This window comes from Aethalodelphis obliquidens, unplaced genomic scaffold, assembly GCF_003676395.1.
Source record: "Aethalodelphis obliquidens isolate GAN/ISIS:26980383/991018 unplaced genomic scaffold, ASM367639v1 scaffold30, whole genome shotgun sequence".
NCBI lineage: Eukaryota > Metazoa > Chordata > Mammalia > Artiodactyla > Delphinidae > Aethalodelphis > Aethalodelphis obliquidens.
In genome coordinates this window covers 7,480,223-7,492,533 of record NW_020837974.1, presented here as the reverse complement: position 1 = coordinate 7,492,533, position 12,311 = coordinate 7,480,223, and positions in this window count along the sequence as shown.

Here is a 12,311-nt window from a genome sequence, read left to right as displayed (position 1 = left end):
TAACTGAAAATAGATCTTGACAAAGACCTCATCTCCTAAATACACTTTTAAAAATCCTACAGATCAATCGTGGAACAACAACAACCCCAAATCTACAAAAACCCAGGTAGGTGACAAAAAAAAATCCAGATGGCAAAGAAAGACAAGGTGCTCGACGTCATTCCTCATAAGGAAAACGCAAATGAAAACGTCGATGAGGTACACATCTCCCAGAATGGCTAAAATGAAAAAGATGGTGCATATAGTATTCCCATCCTGCCGATGAGGGAGCTGAGGCTCAGAGAAGCTAAGACCCCCGTCCAATGGCCGAGGATGCCCAGGGCCTCCTGCCCTCCAAGCCCGCCATCTTTCTACTCTTAAGGGTGTGGCCAGACTGCCTTTTGCTGACCAGAGGCTTCCTGAATGCATCAGTCACTTTGCAAACCACCGGTGGGCACCTCCTTTGGCAGGTCCATGCCGGGGGCAGGGAGTCAGGGCCAGCTCGCCCCTGGTCTCTGTTCCAGAGCAGCTGTGTCCAGAGAGCGGTGGGTGCCTCCATAAACCGCCCACGTATGGGCTGCGCAGAGTCCTGGGGGGCCTGGAGGAGGGACGCCTTGCTGCCAGGGCCAGAGGGAGAAGCAGATTGGCAGAACAGGAGGAGCTTCGGGGGGACCAGCAGACGGCCGAGCTCACGGGTAATCAGGAGGCGGGCCCTGAGACTGAGAGACGCCCTCAGGGTCAGAGGGCAGGGCCTCGGGCCTCCAGCCAGAGCTGGAGGTTTATCCTGAGGGCACTGGGAGCTGCCCTCCAGGGCTTGGGGGCCCACATGGGCAATGTGGCCTGGCCTTCCCTCCAGGGAATGGATGGCAGGCCAGTACTGCCATCCACAGAAGTCGTGACAGAAGCCACTGCTGGACACGAGGCTGGGCACAGGGAGAGGTGTGCGTGCCCTGTCCTGGTATCCTGTCCTGCGGGCACTCGGAGAAGCCGGAGGCCACTGTCCCGTCTTTGCAGATGGAGCCAAGTAACTGTGCCAGGGGGACAGAGGGCAGTGGCTTCCGTGGCCATCTGAGTTCCATTGCTTCTGGGTCACTTTTGGCTCCCGGGCCATGCCCTATGAGCTCACAGAAAAGTCGGGCCTCCCATGAGCTGCCGGCCAGGGAATTCTCCACCCAAGAGGGAGCCAGCTGCTCCCCCTGGCTGGTCCCTCCCCTGCAGAGAGCTGGTGGCCATCAGGGGACAAAGCCCGGACCCAAAGTCCCTCTAGCTCCAGCCCCCAGCTGGGCCCGGTGTGTTATGGCCACCGGTTTGGGGTGGTGTGTGTCTGCCTGGTGTCACCAGTCAGCTCGGTCAAAGTCGACCAACCAGAGCGAACGAACGTGCTGCCGGGTCCCAGGGAGTCGGGCCTAGGGGCCTGGGCCACCTCTGCTCTGGGCGCTCTTCGGGGCCTGGGCCCCAGTCAGGCCTGGGCTTGCCGTCAGGGTGGACACCCTGCTGCCTGCCTGTGCAGCCCGCGGCCCCACCCATCCGCTCCCCTTTCTGGACTGGAATGTGAGTCCACGGAGCGAAGTGTCAGCCAGGCCCTGGAGGCCCGGGGGCCTGTGGTTTGTGTCCCGCACTTGGGTCATCAAAGGCTTTAGGAGGTCCCCTGGCGGGCCCTCTGCGTTTCCAAAAGGTGAGATCATGCACCTGAAAGCAGGCCCGCCTGGCCCTGCGCCCTGAATGGGCTTCTTGTTCTCCCGAACCCGGCTGTCAGCTTCTGGCTTGTGAAAGGGAGGTGGCTCTGTCAGCCACTCCTGCCCAGCCCGAGGCCCTGCCAGAGGCCAGGCAAGGGTGGGGCAGCTCAGGCGTGACCCTGAAGGTGCCCACCGGTCGGAGGCCCTGATCTCTCCACATCCCTGGTCCCAACAGGCTGGGCGTGGGGTGGGGGTGCCGCATCACCGAAATCTACACTGTTCGGCCCACTCAGCATCCTTGGGGATTCTGACCCTCACCGCTCAGTAAGGGCTGCAGAGCTCCTTTATTCAGTAGCTGAGCTCTGATACCTCCCCTGGGATCCGGCCATTTGCACTGGAGGTGCTTCCAGCCCAGGAAGCAGAAGGACAATAAGTGGGTCTCAATGGTGTGATACGGCAGGTGGGATCTTAGAAGGATGAGCACAGAGAAGCGGGTGAATGCTGGCCTGCAGGTGGGGGAAGGCTTTGTGTAGGGGGAGCTATGGTAGGGGCGGGGTTGATGGCTGACTCAAAGGCCTGCAGGGGCGCCGGTGGAGGGCAGGAAGGCAGGCAGGGGACGAGGAGGGGGACAGCTGTTGTGACGCCTCCCAGAGAGAGGCATGAGGCCTGAAGCACTGGCCAGGGCAGGATGTGGGGGGGAGGTGGGGGAGGGGAAGGAGGAGGCAGTCTGCCTGGATGCTTCCAAAGCCTTAGCGGGTGACCCTGTCCAGCTGGGCCCTCTTTTCAATTTTTAGTCCCTTTCTTCAAAATCCTCCATTGCTCCCCATCATCAGAAAGTTTCATTTTGACCTCTCCTCGAATGCTTTCTCAGCATTCCTCCCATAATTTGTTAAATTTTTGTACTCTCTTTGACCATTTTTATACTTCTTCGAACTTTCAAACTTTCAAATAAACAAATAAATAAGCCCAAAAGTCCACAATTTTTCTTTTTTTAATACTTAGTGGACCAAGGAAATAAATGCTTAGAAACACATACAAATCTTTTGATGCCGTGTTTGAAGTTCAAAATGATGATGCTCATTTAATGTCCTCCAGCAGGGATTGGTAAGCTTCCTGGAAAGGACCAGACAGTAGATCTTTCAGGCTCTGCAGCCGTTTGGTCTCTGCCACGACCACAGAAGTTGGCCACTGTGCAAAAATAACCAAGGATCATACGTACACAAATGACGCATACCTGTGCTCCAATCCCACTTTACGTACTGAAATTTCAATTTCATATAATCTTCATGCACCAGTCACGAATCACATCCTTCTTTTGATTTTCAAGCCACTTATAAATGTGAAAACCAGGACTTCCCTGGTGGCACAGTGGTTAAGAATCCACCTGCCAATGCAGGGGACACGGGTTCGAGCCCCAGTCTGGGAAGATCCCACATGCCACGGAGCAACTAAGCCCGTGCGCCACAACTGCTGAGCCTGCGCTCTAGAGCCCGTGAGCCACAACTACGGGGCCCACATGCCGCAACTACTGAGCCCACACACCTAGAGCGCAACAAAGAGAAGCCACCGCAATGAGAAGCCCACGCACTGCATTGAAGAGTAGCCCTTGCTCACCTTGACTAGAGAAAGCCCATGCACAGCAACGAAGACCCAACACAGCCAAAAATAATTAAATAAGTAACATTTTTTTTAAAAAGTAAAAACCATTCTTTCCTTGCAGGTGGCACAAAAACAGGCAGCTGGCTGTTTTCTGTAGTTTTTGGACTCCTGTTCTGTAGTGTAGAATGGTTAATCTTTTGAAAAATAGTAGTTAAATACTTAGAAATGCATACACATCTGGTAAATGCGTATGCTATTTTAGTTACTTGTTGCTGCAACAGAGTGCTCCAAAATTTGGTCGTTTAAAACAGAAACAATCTTGCTAAATCTCATGATCCTGTGAGTTGACTGTGCTCAGCTTGGAGGTTCTTCTGCAAGTGATGTTCGTTTGGGCTGCAGCCACCCAGGGGCTCATTCACGTCACAGGCAGCTGATGTGGGAAGTTGGCTGGGACTTTAGCTGCTGCTGTTAACCTGAATGTGGCTTCTCCACACGCTTGACCATGACGGCTAGATTCCAAGAGGGGGTTTTCTAAGAGGGAAGAAGCAGAAGCGGCCGGTCTCCTTAAAGGCCGGGACTGGAACTAGCACAGTGTCCCTTCCAGGGCATTCTATGGGTTAAGCATAACCCATCCACTCCAGCAGAAGCTGGCTGAAGCCCATTTAGGGACTTAGGGCTAAAGCAAACCTGCTCCCTGGATTCGAGGAGCTCCTAGGGCAGCCGGCCCATGCACAGTTTGACAGGATCAGGGCAGAGGCCTGTGCTAAGGGCCGGGGGCACCAAACACTCTGGGAGGTGGACTCTGAGTCAGGATTTCGGAGGAGGTGAGGCAGGGCTGAACCTGGAAGAAGGTGCCGGAGCTGGCCAGGTAGAGAAAGAAAAGGCTGTTGATTCCAGGCCCGGGCTGTGCAAGGGACCCCAGGCCACAGCTGCTCGGCCCCACTCTGGGTCAAGCCAGGCATCCTGGGTAGCTGCAGAGGAGGATGGGGGGTGGAGGGCGGACCAGACCAGGGGAGCTGGCAGGCGTGAATCTGCAGGGCTTTGAGCTCCAGGCTGCAGAGTTGGGACCTTGTCTGAGGCACTGGGGAGACATGAAGGGTACAGATGTGAGGGGGTCTCCCCAAGGAGAGAGGAAGGGTGCTGGCCTTCACCCAGAAGGCCTCTGGGCCCCTCCCATCCTGGATTCCCCCTCAGCACCATGCCACCCCCTGACGCCATGACCTTGGCCAGGCCTGGGCCCCAGAGTCACCCGCGTCGGGCAGCAGAAAAGCCAGCCAGCCAGAGGCCCACCCACGACTGCCCACCTGGGAGTACGGCCCCGGCTGCCGATGGGCCGCCAGCCACGCTGGGAGACCCCAGGGTCTCCACAGGGGAGGCCCTGGCGCTCCCTAGGCCCGGGTGTGCGGCCCAGGCTCTCAAGTGCCTTTCTGAGAATCCCCGAAGAAGAAAGAACTCAAAGGCTGGGGATTGAAAAACAAGGATGGGGAGGATATAAAACAAGATTTCTACTGAAATAATGCCCTCTAATTGCTGGTAAGAGACATTAATTTTCCTTTTGAGGCTCCCCGCGGCCCCGGGCGCCCTGGGACGTGCCAAGGTGGCAGCCTGTCTAGCCGGATTATCTCAGCGCCTGTCCACAGGGCTGGCACGGTGCCCACAGCTGGGGCGGACTGGGTGCCGCTCAGCCCAGGGTTGGGGGGGCCCGGAGTGGAGAGGGAGGTGGGGAGGGAGGAAGCCCCTGATCTGGGGGCTGAAGAACGAGGGGCCTACGGGGCTCTGAGTCTCGGGCAGGCCCCCTGGTCGGGCTCCACCCGGGATGGACGCAGGGATGTTGGGACCCCGGGAGGCCTGGGCCCCTCTTCTTTGCTGTGGAACCACTGGGCTTTGGACACAGGGCATCGGCGGGGTGGAGGCCTGAGAAACTGCTTCCTCACCGCTTCTGCCCTTGACCGTGGTCCCCACAGAGGACAGGTGAGGCCAGCAAGGGTGAGACCAGGGTGACAGAGGCCTGAGTGAGCACCCGCCTGTCCACGGCTCTGCACAGCTCCCCTGGGGGAGGTACACCTCATTATTATACCCATTTGACAGAGGAGAACACTGAGGTTCCAGGTCTGGGATAGGTCCCACTGTAAGAGGGAGGCTGAATGGAGCTTCTGTCCCCAAGCCCAGGACCCTTCCCATCACACCCCGGTCCTCAGACAGCAATGGGGAAAAATGCAGGGGACGATCTAGATCCTTTAGCAGTGCATTCAAGGCAGTCCTCATCTGTTCCCACCTCTCTCATCTGTTCTCCAAGTGTCCCTTCTTCTGGTCCCTCCATCAGCTGGGCTGGAGGCTTCCTCTGGGTTCCCCCAGTGCCAGGCTTCCTCTTCCAGCACCCGTCACACACAGCGACTGCCCTGGCCCCTCACTGGCTGGCGCTCCCTCCCTCCTGGGAGCACCTCAGCGTCTGGGCTGCGTCTGAGATCCCTCTGTGTCCCACACCAGCCTGGGGCCCACGTCCACCGGGGTGCACGGGGGATGCCGGGTGGAAGGAAAGCCCCAGGCTGCGAGGCAGTGGTGTGGAGTCTTTCAGCGGGTGGTGGATCTCATGTCATCTTTTACCCTAAGAGATTTTTCCTTCCCTTTTGATCCCTCGCGATTTATGAAAAATAGAACACATGTGTTCCTGATTAATTTCTACAAAATCACAGAAATGTTGACTTTTTAAGAGAGTCATTTTATGTGGAGGCTCCTCTTAGATTCTTTCAAGACTTCCTCCTCCAGGGAAGTTGAGTTTGGGGAGGAGACGGGTCACCCTGCCAGCCCCCAACCTTCCATTGACACAAGAAGCAGCTGTGTCACAAAGGCTGACCCTGGTGGCCAGGTGTCCGGGGGTGTCCCCACCTCACTTACAGTCCTCCTCGGCTCCTCGTGGCCCTTAGGATAAAGTCCAGGCTCCTTAGCCTGGCATTCAAGGGCTATGCAACCCAGCTCTCCTGGCAACTCTGGGGCGCCCTCTCCTCCCTTGGGCACCCTAATATCCAGCCTCACTGAACTTCTACTTCTTCCTAAAACATTCCATTCCGTTCCTCTCTCTATCCCTTTGCACATACTGTTGGCTCTGCTGGGAATGCTCTCCCTCAACTTTCTCCACCTGACAAACTTCTACTGATCCTTCTAAACCCAGGTTCAACGTCTCCTCATCTGTTCAGCGTTGGCTGCCTAGCCCAGGCAGTCCCCCGTGCTTACCCCAGCATTCTAAGTATTGAGTCCTCATTTGACCAAAGAGGTCCAGTTGCACTGCCTTTGGCCTGCCTCTTAGGGTCACCAACCCGGGCACGCAAAGATGAAAGGCTGGTATGCCATGGTAAGAAGTAATTAAAGGGGACAGGCAAACCCTCCCCAAATGAAAGCCAGGCACAGTGTTTATTTTTGGTGTTTTATGGGGTGATTTTGAGGATGGGAGATGGAAAAAGAGAATTCCACTAGGAATAAGCAGCAGATTTCATCATTGGGCTGGGAGGAAGGAGAGAGGAGAAACAGTCCCTCTGGTCCAGTGCTCACCATTGGGCTCCACCTGGGTCCAGAGGAACTGAGTGGCTGCCCTGGCCCAGAGCTGGTCCCAGGCAGGATTTAAGACCCCAGCAGAGGTCTCCTGGCTCCCCACCTTCCACCCCCATGCCCACCCCCACCCTGAACCCTGTTCTCAAGTGTTTTGTAGCTGATCTTGTAAGCTGGATAGAATGAATACAGATTCCCATTTTACAGATGAGCAAGCTGAGGCCCAGGAATGAAAGCATCAGCTTAGGCCACATGCTCAGTTAGTAGCCGGGCAAGGATTGGAACACGGGGCATCTGCCCTTACAGCTTAGGCTGATTCTTTCTAGCCCAGCTGTCTCCAGCCATGGGAGAGCGGCCCTCGGGGTCTCCAACCTCCCACCCTGATAGCAGAGGGCACCAAATCAGTCTGTTTCCTCCAGCTGCACCAGGCCCTGGCCTCCTGGACTTCCTGCTTCCAAGCCTTACCATGACCTGCTGCTTCTATGCATGAGGAAGGGGGACAGAAGGTATGAGGAGTTCCAGCTGTGAAATCACATGGCCCAGCTGTGGGAGGCTGTTCAGTGGGCGGGCGGGCTCTGAGACACAGAAGACCCTCATATGCCAGATCACCTCCTCCCTATTCAGCCACAGTTCAGAGAACCACCTACCCTCTCCCCAAACACAAGAGCCAGGGAAATCACAGAGGGCTTCCTGTAGGTGGGGCCCAGCTGTGGGTGGGAGCCATCCTCTTGAGTAATGGGAGCCTGAAGCCGCAATGGAGGCTGGGAGAAACCAGGGGTTGGGAAAGAGTAGGAGCTGCTAAGTGCTGCTAGGAGGAGCGGGTGGTGGGAACGTGAGGGGAGAGAGCTTGGCTCGCAGGGAGCATGCAGTGTATCACGGAAAACTGCGTGACCTTGGGTGAGTCCCACTTCCTGAGCACCTATTAGGAACCTGGCTCTGCGTCCTTCACAACCAGGCCCCAAGGAAGGCATGACGGCAAATGCTTTATCCATGAGCAGGGACCAACACACACCATTTTGGAAGAGGGCTGGACGCAAATCCCCCATCAGCCAATACCGATCTAGATTCCCCTCTGACATCTTGAGCTTCTACTAGAGCCCTTCCTTGCTGTCTCTTGTGAATTGTGTTTAATTAAGCATTTTCAACCACTCTGGCAGGAATGTAAATGCTCACCAATCAGCCATGTGCTTCTCTGTTTCCCAGCGTCCTTTGCGATTAGCCTGGGGCCACGTGACTCGTTCTGGCCAATAGGATGTGAGCGGAGGTGACCCACATCCCTTCTGGGCTGAAGCTGTTATGAGCCAATGTGTCTCCACGTCTCTCTTCTCCCGCTGTGGCAATCTTGGAGGGCCTCACGTTCCAGATAATGAAGCTATGAGATGGAAGAAGACCTCCACATCGGACTTTGCAGCAAAAATTAAACTTCGTGTTGGGCTATGCACAAACTGGGGTTTGAGGCTTCCTCTAATGCTGGTTGCCTGTGCATTGTTACCCTGAATAACACAATCCTGGGGAATAGGGATTATTGTTTCCATCTCACAAATGAGCCCACTGAGGCCCAGAAAAGGGACTTGGCTGAAATCTCTAGAACCACTGTGCCCAACGCCAGACCCTGTGAGGTGTTCCCAGCCCCTCGCATTGTCAGCTTATTAACAATAGCCCACAGAGGCACAAGCCCAGGAGAGGGAGAGGCAGAGAACAGCTACAGCCTGCTTTTAAAAAATTGCATGTTGTGAAAACCCCTTGAGGCTTGTGTAAACCGTGATGTGCAGGGTGACTGCTGTTCAGAAAAGCACAAAGGACGCCCGAAATGGGCCAGACGCCTGGGTCCCTCGGGGGAGCAGCGGGATACACGCGGGGCATGAGGGCAGCGTGTGAGGCCAGCTGCCAGGCGCTCCACCTGCATCATGATGCATGGCAGGTAGGGGCCGGCAGGATGACAGAGACGAGGCAGAGATAGGGCCTGATTTACGGGCACCAGAGAAGAAAATGCAGCCAAGATTTATGGGGGCTCAAGTGACTCGTTGGAGCCGAGTTTATTATCCATCATGTGCATCTGAATGTGTATTTACGGCTTTCCAAATGATTCTGTCTCGCTGAAAATTATGTGCAAAGAACATCAACGGCAGTTCATCTGCATTGAGAACGGCTGATCCAGAGTGGAGTTCAAGGCCTCTCCTCGTCGGCCAGGGAGGCTGGGGGCTGGTCTCCTTTGTGTGTGCACAGGTTCGAGAAGCGGACACGGGTCAACGGACGCTCTGAGCCAGGCCTTGCATTGGAGCCAGTGAGCGGAGATGGACCCATCTCACGGGGCGCTCACTGTCTGCCCGGCACTGTGCCAGGCACTGAGCCAGGTGCTAGAGCTCACAGGTACACTAAGGAGGCAGGGAGGGTGAGAATACTAACTCTGCCACTTCACTGCTGGGTGACCCTGGGCAAGCTACTTAACCTCTCTGAGCCTCAGTTTCTTCACCAAGAAAATGGGAGTAACAATGATAGCTACCCCAGACAGTAAATTAGGAGGCATACAAGACACTGCCTGAAGGTGCCTAGGTTCTCTGATCAGAAGGAATTTTTTTCTCTCAGAGTTTTAGGTGCATGTGGGTCTACTGGAACCCCAGGAATGTGGATTCCTAACAGGGGCTTGTCTCAGGACAGAGACAGTTAAAAGGGAAAGAAAAATACTGGGATCACCACACCCCCACCCACCAGGCTCTCAGTCTTGCAAGATGCCCCATTCCTGGTTCTCCTGCCAGAAGACAGAGTTTTTCTTAGAGCTTATTCTGTTTTCATTCACTTCACTTCACTTCCAGGATTTGGGTTATGCTAAAGTTTAACCCAGGAGAAAAACAAGCAAACAAGCCAGAAAACTCACAGCTATTCCAGTCATCCTTTGCATTTGGATTTCCCTCCCCAGTCCACTTCTTAGGATTGACTTTCCAGAGTCCTCAGATAGCGGCTTTATGTATTCTGTCCAAGCTTTTTAATTCTCATCCGTGGGAGAGGTAAGGTGGAGTGTGCTTACACTCTCTTAGCTGGATCCAGGAAGTCTTATAATTGGGTTTGGTATAACACATTCGGTGACCTTGTTAAACTCACTTACTAATGCTCACAAGTTGTTCACAAATTTAAAAAAGCAACTTTTAATGCAAAAATCTCTTCAGTGTGAAGAGCAGCAATTTGTTTCCTCCAATCTTTCTATCATTTTCTTGCCTTACCGAAGGGGTTGGCAAACTTTTTCTGTAAGGGCCAGATAGTACATATTTTAGGCTTTGCCGGCCATATGGTTTCTGTTGCAACTACTCAGATCTTCATTGTAGTGTGAAAGCAGCTATAGATAATACATAAATGAATGGGCATGGCTGTGTTCCTATAATATTTTCTGTACACAAACAGGTGGGAGGGAAGCACTTCCGGAACGACAGAGTAAGGACTTCCAAAAATACGCTACTTTATAAAAGCAATGAAAATGCTGGCAAAACCTGTCAAAATCAACTTTTTCATGGCTCTAGAAATTAACCAAAGGCTTTCAACACTTGAGCAGTGTTTTATTTTGCTTTGTTTTTTTTTACATTATATGGCCAAATCCCAGTCAAAACAGCAAGCTTTGTGAAGTGTTAACTTGCCTTATTCCCATTTCCCTTTTCACAGCTCCACTGTAGGTTTTGAAAAGCAACAGCCTCACAACTATGGTGGTTGTGAAAACCAGTAGCCCAGCAGCTACTAGAAGGGAAAGAAAAGGTTTGGAGCTTCCCCAAAAACCCCACGGCCAGAGAATTGTCACTGTTTGACCTGTCGGGCAGCTCCCTGAAAAGCCGCATTCTCAGGGATTGTCTTTTATTTGACCTCAGTCTTTGCTCTGTGTGCCCTAGCTCCAGGGCATTTGTCAAAAACAATCAGCTGCGGGCTTCCCTGGTGGCGCAGTGGTTGGGAGTCCGCCTGCTGATGCAGGGGACGTGGGTTCGTGCCCCGGTCCGGGAGGATCTCACATTTCACATAGCGGCTGGGCCCGTGAGCCACGGCCGCTGAGCCTGTGCGGCTGGAGCCTGTGCTCCGCAACGGGAGGAGCCACAGCGGTGAGAGAGGCCCGCGTACCGCAAAAAAAACAATCAGCTGCAATTGTTTAATTTTGTAGCTGCCTGAAGTGGCACCAGTTGGGGCTAAAGAAAATATTAAAAGGAAAAGCTGGCAAATGAGATGTCCATAGGGGGCTTTGAAAAGCTCCAACATATTCTTGGGTTGCTTGAAGGCCATATGCACGTGCATAACTCTGCACACGCCCAGGAAAGACCTGTGACGGACCTAATTTCTCACCTCTGGCTGACCTTGAGGCTCTGCACAATCAGGAAGTGAAAGCTAAGGCTAGAGCATTGAAGGTATGCCCCATCACATATACAAAGCCCCTCAACAAAGGCTGGAAGACTTACTGGTTTGAAGGGTTTAAGGAAATCTCTATCTAATCATTAGCTGACCACTAAACTAACTGAGCAGAAACTTCAGTGGCCAAACACAGCAAAGAACGCAGATTTTGCGGAATTAGTTCAGGAAAGTCACTAAAGAAATAAACGGTAGCAGCAATAATAACAACAAACCCTTGGCAAATGGTGTTGCATGGGAGGGGGGAGATCTGATTTCCAGATTTGCCTCATCATATTCTTTTTTTTTTTTTTTTTTTTTTTTGCGGTAACTGGGCCTCTCACTGTTGTGGCCTCTCCCGTTGCGGAGCACAGGCTCCTGGCGCACAGGCTCAGCGGCCATGGCTCATGGCCTAGCCGCTCCACGGCATGTGGGATCTTCCCGGATCGGGGCACGAACCCGTGTCCCCTGCATCGGCAGGCGGACTCTCAACCACTGCGCCACCAGGGAAGCCCCATATTCTTTTAAATGTCCAGTTTTCAACAAAAATTCATGAGACCTGCAAAGACACAGGAAAGTATGGCCCATTCACAGGAAAGTGTTCCTGAGGAAGCCTAAACACTGGACTTACTAGACAAAGACTTTATTTATTTTTTAAATTCTTTTATATTTTTGTTGCATTTCTTTTATTTATTTATTATTCATTTACTTATTTTTATTTAGTTTTGGCTGCTTTGGGTCTTCGTTGCTGCGCGCGGGCTTTCTCTAGTTGCGATGAGCGGAGGTTACTCTTTGTTCCGGTGCACAGACTTCTCACTGCGGTGGCTTCTCTTGTTGTGCAGCACGGGCTCCAGGCGCGAGGGCTTCAGTAGTTGTGGCACGCGGGCTCAGTAGTTGTGGCTCGCAGGCTCTAGAGCACAGGCTGTAGTCGTTGTGGCGCACAGGCTTAGCTGCTCCGCGGCATGTGGGATCTTCCTGAACCAGGGCTCAAACCCGTGTCCCCTGAATTGGCAGGTGGATTCTTAACCACTGCGCCACCACGGAAGCCCTAGACAAAGTCTAGGGCTTTAAATACACTGTTATAAATATGTGCAAAGAACTAAAGGAAACCAGGTCTAAAGAATTAAAGGAACAACACTCATAACCAACTGAACCTAA